Raw genomic sequence first — 8,656 nt, 5'->3', positions numbered from 1 at the left:
GGACTTACTCCTGGTATGCAGGGATGGTTCAACACTAACAAGCCAAAAAATGTGATGCATCACATTAACAAACTGAAGAACAAAAACCATATGATTATCTCAGTAGATGCAGAAAACACATTTGATAAAATATAAAACCCTTTCATTACAAAAACCTTAAGTAAATTGGGTATAGAAGAAATATTCCTCAACACAATCAAGGAAACTTATTACAAACCCACAGCCAGAATCCTATTGAAGTAGCAAAAGGTAGAAGAATTCTCCCTAAGATCTGAAACCAGACAAGAAAACCCACTCTCACCATTTTTATTTTAGCCCTGGAAGTTTTAGCCAGAGCCATTAAGCAAGAAAAAGTAATCAAAGGGATACAAATTGGAAAAGAGGAAGTCAAAATATCCCTATTTGCAGCTGACAAAATTCTATATTTAGGGGATACAAAATTCTCCACTAAGAGACTATTTAAACTCATAAAACAGGCTGGTAAGGTAGCAGGATATAAAATCAATACAGAAAAATCAATAGCCTTTATATACACACACAATGCCATGGCTGAGAAAGAACTTCTAAGATCACTCCATTATTCTGGTTGTCTTTTTTTTTTTTTTTTTTGACAAAAAAAATCACTCCAATTCACAATAGCTACAAAAAAAATTAAATACCTTGGAATAAATTTAACAAAGGATGTCAAAGATCTCTATGATGAAAATTATAAAACATTAAAGAAAGAAATGGAAGAAGAGTAAAAAATGGAAAAATCATGTTCTTGAATCGGAAGAATCTATACCACCAAAATGTTCATATTACTGAAAGTAATTTACATATTCAATGCATAACCATTCAAAATACCAATGACATTCTCCTCAGATATAGAAAAAATGATGTGTTGATTGGAAAAATAAATTATAGCATACATATTATGGAATACTAATCAGCTGTAAAAATGAAAATTTTCTTTTGCAACAAAAAGCATGCAACTTGAAACCATTACACTTGGTGAAATAAGCCAGTCCCAAAAAGACAGATAACATATCTTTTCCCTGATTAAGGTAACTAATAGAGAGCTTAAAATGTAATTTATTTGAGTGAAATGGACCTTTTGATTTTTGATGATTTTTACAGCCCTTCACTCTTCTATTGAGGAAGTGTTTATTTCCTTTATGCTATTTATTGAACTTTTTTAGTGTAGGGCTAACTTTATAATCATTAAGTAAAGTGAAAGTAGATCTCTCAGGTAAGATGTCAAAGTAGGGAGGGAGTTTACTGTTCTTGTCCAGGAGAAGACGGTTTCTTTTTTTCTTTTTTTTTAACTTTTATTTAATGAATATAAATTTCCAAAGTATGGCTTATGGATTACAATGGCTTCCCCCCCATATCGTCTCTCCCACCCTCATCCCTCCCCTTTCCCACTCCCTCTCCCCTTCCATTCACATCAAGATTCATTTTCGATTCTCTTTATATACAGAAGATCAGTTTAGCATACATTAAGTAAGGATTTCAACAGTTTGCTCCCACACAAACATAAAGTGAAAAATAATAGATGATTTTTTAAATGATGATGAAATCAGATCAGACCTATTGTCATGTTTAATCCCAGTGAGAGTCAAGTTGGGAATTGATAATTTCTTCTTCTTTTTTTTTTTTTTTTACAGAAGATCAGTTTAGTATACATTAAGTAAAGATTTCAACAGTTTGCACCCCCATAGAAACACAAAGCGAAATATACTGTTTGAGTACTCATTATAGCATTAAATCTCAATGTACAGCACATAAAGGACAGAGATCCTACATGAGGAGTAAGTGCACAGTGACTCCTGTTGTTGACTTTACCAATTGACACTCCTGTTTATGGCATCAGTAGACTCCCTATGCACCAGTCATGAGTTTCCAAGGCTATGGAAGCCTTTTGAGTTCACCGACTCTTATCTTGTTTAGACAAGGTCATATTTAAAGTGGAGGTTCTCTCCTCCCTTCAGAGAAAGGTACTTCCTTCTTTGAAGACCTGTTCTTTCCACTGGGATCTCACTCACAGAGATCTTTCATTTAGGGTTTTGTTTTGTTTTGTTTTTTTGTTTTTTTGTTTTTTTTGTTTTTTTGCCAGAGTGTCTTGGCTTTCCATGCCTGAAATACTCTCATGGGCTTTTCAGCCAGATCCGAATGCCTTTAGGGCTGATTCTGAGGCCAGAGTGCTATTTAGGACATCCACCATTCTGAGTCTGCTGAGTATCTCGCTTCCCATGTTGGATCACTCTCCCCTTTATTTATTCTATCAGTTAGTATTAGCAGGTACTAGACTTGTTTATGTGCTTCCTTTGACTCTTAGTCCTTTCATTATGATCAATTGTGAACTGAAATTGATCACTAGAAGACAGTTTTTAAAAAGTGGAGAGAGTGCTGTGTCAGGGAAGAGTTAGGAAGAAAATGGCAGAGGAAACTTCATAAAAATTAGAGGGACATAGTGAATCTACATGGAAGCAACCAACAGAATGGAAGAAATTATTTGCAAACAATGCAACTGATAAAGGATTAAAAAGCAAAATATATGAAGAAAACAAGAAACTCAACAACAACAAAACAAAAAACCCAGTGAAGAAATGGGCAAAGGACATAAGCAGACATTTCTCAAAAGAAGAAATCCAAATGGCCAACAGACACATGAAAAATCCTCAGGATCACTAGACATCAGGGAAATGCAAATCAAAACCACAATGAAATTTCACTTCACCCCAGTTAGAATGGCCTTCATACAGAAATCAACAAACAAGAAATGCTTAGATGGATGTTTGGAAAAAGGTACCCTAACCCATTGTTGGTGGGAATGTAAATTGTTAAAGCCACTGTGGAGTCTCAGAAATTAAAATATGGACCTACCATATGATCCAACCACTCCACTCCTGGGAATTTACCCCCAGGGACATGAAATCAGCAGGTGAAAAAGTTAACTGCACCCTCTAGGATTGATCACATACTAGGCCATAAAGCAAGTCTCAGCAAATTTAAAAGAATTAGAATCATGCAGCTTCTCAGACCACAGCGGAATGAAGCTGGAAATTAGCAACTCAGGAAACCCCAGAAAGTATGCAAACACATGGAGACTGAACAACATGCTCCTGAATGAACACTGGGTCATTCAAAAAATGAAAAGAGAAATCAAAAACTTTCTGGAAGTAAATGAAGACAACAACACAACATATCAAAACTTATGGGATACAGCAAAAGCAGTATTGAGAGGCAAATTTATAGCAATAGGTGCCTATATCAAGAAATTGGAAAGGTACCAAATAAATGAGCTTTCAGCGCATCTCAAGGACCTAGAAAAACTGCAGCAAACCAAACCCAAATCTAGTAGGAGAAGAGAAATAATTAAAACCAGAGAAGAAATTAACAGGATTGAATCCAAAAAAACACTACAAAAAATCAGCCAAGCGAGAAGCTGCTTTTTTGAAAAAATAAACAAAATTGACACCCCATTGGCCCAACTAACTAAAAAAAGAAGAGAAAAGACCCAAATCAAAAAAATCAGAGATGAAAAAGGAAATGTAACAACAGACACCACAGAAATAAAAAGAATCATCAGAAATTACTACAAGGACCTGTATGCCAGCAAACAGGAAAATCTATCAGAAATGGATAGATTCCTGGACACATGCAATCTACCAAAATTGAACCATGAAGACATAGAAAACCTAAATAGACCCATAACTGAAACAGAAATTGAAACAGTAATAAAGGCCCTCCCAACAAAGAAAAGCCCAGGACCAGATGGATTCACTGCTGAATTCTACCAGACATTTAAAGAAGAACTGACTCCAATTCTTCTCAAACTATTCAGGACAATCGAAAAAGAGGAAATCCTCCCAAATTCTTTCTATGAAGCCAGCATCACCTTAATCCCTAAGCCAGAGAAAGAAGCAGCACTGAAAGAAAATTACAGACCAATATCCCTGATGAACATAGACGCAAAAATCCTCAATAAAATTCTGGCCAATAGAGTACAACAACACATCAGGAAAATCATCCACCCAGACCAAGTGGGATTCATCCCTGGTATATAGGGATGGTTCAACATTCGCAAATCAATCAATGTGATCACCACATTAACAAACTGCAAAAGAAAAACCATATGATTATCTCAATTGATGCAGAGAAAGCATTCGATAAAATTCAACACCCTTTCATGATGAAAACTCTAAGCAAATTGGGTATAGAAGGAACATTCCTCAATATAATCAAAGCAATTTATAAAAAACCCACAGCCAGCATCCTATTGAATGGGGAAAAGTTGGAAGCATTTCCACTGAAATCTGGCACCAGGCAGGGATGCCCACTCTCACCACTGCTATTTAACATAGTTCTGGAAGTTTTAGCCAGAGCCATCAGACAAGAAAAAGAAATCAAAGGAATACAAATTGAGAAGGAAGAAGTCAAACTATCCCTCTTTGCAGACGATATGATTCTTTACTTAGAGGATCCAAAGAACTCTACTAACAGACTATTGGAACTCATAGAGGAGTTTGGCAAAGTGGCAGGATATAAAATCAATGCACAAAAATCAACAGCCTTTGTATACACAAGCAAAGCCATGACCGAGAAAGAACTGCTAAGATCAATCCCATTCACAATAGCTACAAAAACAATCAAATACCTTGGAATAAACTTAACCAAGGACGTTAAGGACCTCTACGATGAGAATTACAAAATCTTAAAGAAAGAAATAGAAGAGGATACCAAAAAATCAAAAAATCTTCCATGCTCATGGATTGGAAGAATCAATATCATCAAAATGTCCATTCTCCCAAAAGCAATTTATAGATTCAATGCAATCCCAATCAAGATACCAAAGACATTCTTCTCAGATCTAGAAAAAATGATGCTGAAATTCATATGGAGGCACAAGAGACCTCGAATAGCTAAAGCAATCTTGTACAACAAAAACAAAGCCGGAGGCATCACAATACCAGATTTCAGGACATACTACAGGGCAGTTGTAATCAAAACAGCATGGTACTGGTACAGAAACAGATGGATAGACCAATGGAACAGAATTGAAACACCAGAAATCAACCCAAACATCTACAGCCAACTTATATTTGACCAAGGATCTAAAACCAATTCCTGGAGCAAGGACAGTCTATTCAATAAATGGTGCTGGGAAAATTGGATTTCCATGTGCAGAAGCATGAAGCAAGGCCCCTACCTTACACCTTACACAAAAATCCACTCAACGTGGATTAAAGACCTAAATCTATGTCCTGACACCATCAAGTTATTAGAGAACATTGGAGAAACCCTTCAAGATATTGGCACAGGCAAAGAATTTCTGGAAAAGACCCGGGAGGCACAGGCAGTCAAAGCCAAAATCAACTATTGGGATTGCATCAAATTGAGAAGTTTCTGTACTGCAAAAGAAACAGTCAGGAGAGTGAAGAGACAACCGACAGAATGGGAAAAAATATTTGCAAACTATGCAACAGATAAAGGGTTAATAACCAGAATCTACAAAGAGATCAAGAAACTCCACAAAAACAAAACCAACAACCCAATTAAGAGATGGGCCAAGGACCTCAATAGACATTTTTCAAAAGAGGAAATCCAAATGGCCAACAGGCACATGAAAAAATGTTCAAGGTCACTAGCAATCAGGGAAATGCAAATCAAAACCACAATGAGGTTTCACCTCACCCCGGTTAGAATGGCTCACATACAGAAATCTACCAACAACAGATGCTGGAGAGGATGTGGGGAAAAAGGGACACTAACCCACTGTTGGTGGGAATGCAAACTGGTCAAGCCACTATGGAAGTCAGTCTGGAGATTCCTCAGAAACCTGAATATAACCCTACCATTCGACCCAGCCATCCCACTCCTTGGAATTTACCCAAAGGAGTTTAAATTGGCAAACAAAAAAGCGGTCTGCAGCCTTATGTTTATCGCAGCACAATTCACAATAGCCAAGACCTGGAACCAACCTAAATGCCCATCAACGGTAGACTGGATAAAGAAATTATGGGATATGTACTCTTTAGAATACTATACCGCAGTAAGAAACAACGAAATCCAGTCATTTGCAACAAAATGGAGGAATCTGGAACACATCATGCTGAGTGAAATAAGCCAGTCCCAAAGGGACAAATACCATATGTTCTCCCTGATCGGTGACAACTGACTGAACACCAAAAAGGAAACCTCCTGAAGTGAAATGGACACTATGAGAAACGGTGACTTGATCAGCATAGTCCTGACTGTTAATGAACAACTTAATACATTATCCCTCTTAGTAGTTTTTTGTCTGTTCTACTTAATATGACTGGTTTAATTCTGTAATTAATACACAGTTATTCTTAAGTGTTGAAAATTAACCGAAATGTGATCCCTGTTAAACATAAGAGTGGGAATAAGAGAGGGAAGAGATGTATAATTTGGGACATGCTCAAGCTGACTTGCCCCAAATGGTAGAGTTAGAAACATACCAGGGGATTCCAATTCAATCCCATCAAGGTGGCATGTACCAATGCCATCTCACTATTCCAAGTGATCAATTTCAGTTCACAATTGATCATAATGAAAGGACTAAGAGTCAAAGGGAGCACATAAACAAGTCTAGTACCTGCTAACACTAACCGATGGAATAAATAAAGGGGAGAGTGATCCAACTTGGGAAGTGAGATACTCAGCAGACTCATAGAATGGCAGATGTCCTAAATAGCACTCTGGCCTCAGAATCAGCCCTAAAGGCATTCGGATCTGGCTGAAAAGCCCATGAGAGTATTTCAGGCATGGAAAGCCAAGACACTCTGGCAAAAGATCTCTGCGAGTGAGATCCCAGTGGAAAGAACAGGTCTTCAAAGAAGGAGGTACCTTTCTCTGAAGGGAGGAGAGAACCTCCACTTTGACTATGACCTTGTCTAAACAAAATAAGAATCGGAGAACTCAGAGGGCTTCCATAGCCTTGGAAACTCATGACTGGAGCATAGGGAGTCTACTGATGCCATAGACAGAAGTGTCAATTGGTAAAGTCAACAACAGGAGTCACTGTGCACTTACTCCTCATGTAGGATCTCTGTCCTTAATGTGCTGTGTATTGAGATTTAATGCTATAACGAGTACTCAAACAATATATTTCACTTTGTGTTTCTATGGGGGCGCAAACTGTTGAAATCTTTACTTAATGTATACTAAACTGATCTTCTGTAAAAAAAAAAAAAAAAGAAATTATCAACTCCCAACTTGACTCTCACTGGGATTAAACATGACAATAGGTCTGATCTGATTTCATCATCATTTAAAAAAAATCATCTATTATTTTTCACTTTATGTTTGTGTGTGGGAGCAAACTGTTGAAATCCTTACTTAATGTATACTAAGCTGATCTTCTGTATATTAAGATAATCGAAAATGAATCTTGATGTGAATGGAAGGGGAGAGGGAGTGGGAAAGGGGAGGGTAGTGGGTGGGAGGGACGGTATGTGGGGGAAGCCATTGTAATCCATAAATCGTACTTTGGAAATTTATATTCATTAAATAAAAGTTAAAAAAAAAGAAATTATGTGATATGTACACTATGGAATACTGCACAGTAGTAAAAAAGAATGAAATCAGGTCATTTGCAACAAAATCAATGAATCTGGAAAACATCATATTTAGTGAAATTATCCAGTCCCAAAGGGACAAATACCAAATGTTCTCCCTGACCTGTGATAACTAATAGAGCACCTAAAAGGCAATCTGTAGAAGTGAAATTGACACTTTGAGAAGCAATAACCTGAACAGCCCTTGTCTTGACTGTTGAAGAACAGGGTTTTTCATACTATTTGTTGAACTCTTTATTTATTATATAGTTAAACATACGTGTATAAGGAGCTCTGTCCTCAAAAAGTTGTATTATAATTATGTCTAAGTGCTCACAAAAGATATATGAATCTTGTGTGCTTCTTTAAAGTTAACTAAATTTCTTTTAAAAAGTACAATATGCAATGACTTTGAACAGCCCTTGTCTTGACTGTTGAGGAACAGTTTTGTGTATGTGTGTGTGTGTGTGTGTGTGTGCAAATTGTTGAACTCTTTACTTAGTATAGAGTTGGTCTTCTGTGTATAAAGTTAATTGAAAATGGATCTTAGTGGAGAATGCTACTGGGGATGGGAGAGGGAAGAGGAGGAGGAGGAGGGGTGGGAGAGTGGATGGGAGGGCAGGTATGGTGAGAAGAATCACTGTTTTCCTAGAGCTGTACTTGTGAAATGCATGAAGTTTGTGTTCCTTAAAAAGTTTCTTTGCAGGAGGGGGAAGTTATGAAAAAAAAATCTAATGGTATGATATCAAAAACAAAACTCCACTTTTCATTATCTCCTATATCCTCCCAGTTCTTCATTGTCAGAGCAGTGGCAGAAATATAACTGCTGTGATCTAGTGAAAAATAAAAATATGGGTCCCTCTATCTACAAATAGGAAAATCATGCTGATAAGCACACTAAGATATAAAGACTTTTTCTTTCTTCTGTGGTCTTTCTGCTGCTTTATTTTTGCTCACTATTTAATGTCATTTTAGTTCAACAAAAATTAAAAATTTAAATTCTTTCATTGAATTTTGACATTCAACTTGAAATTACTCCATAAGAGAATTCAATGTATATGGATTCATTTATATCCTCCCACTGTAATTAT

Source organism: Oryctolagus cuniculus, chromosome 4 (assembly GCF_964237555.1).
Source record: "Oryctolagus cuniculus chromosome 4, mOryCun1.1, whole genome shotgun sequence".
NCBI lineage: Eukaryota > Metazoa > Chordata > Mammalia > Lagomorpha > Leporidae > Oryctolagus > Oryctolagus cuniculus.
This window is presented reverse-complemented; position numbering follows the sequence as displayed.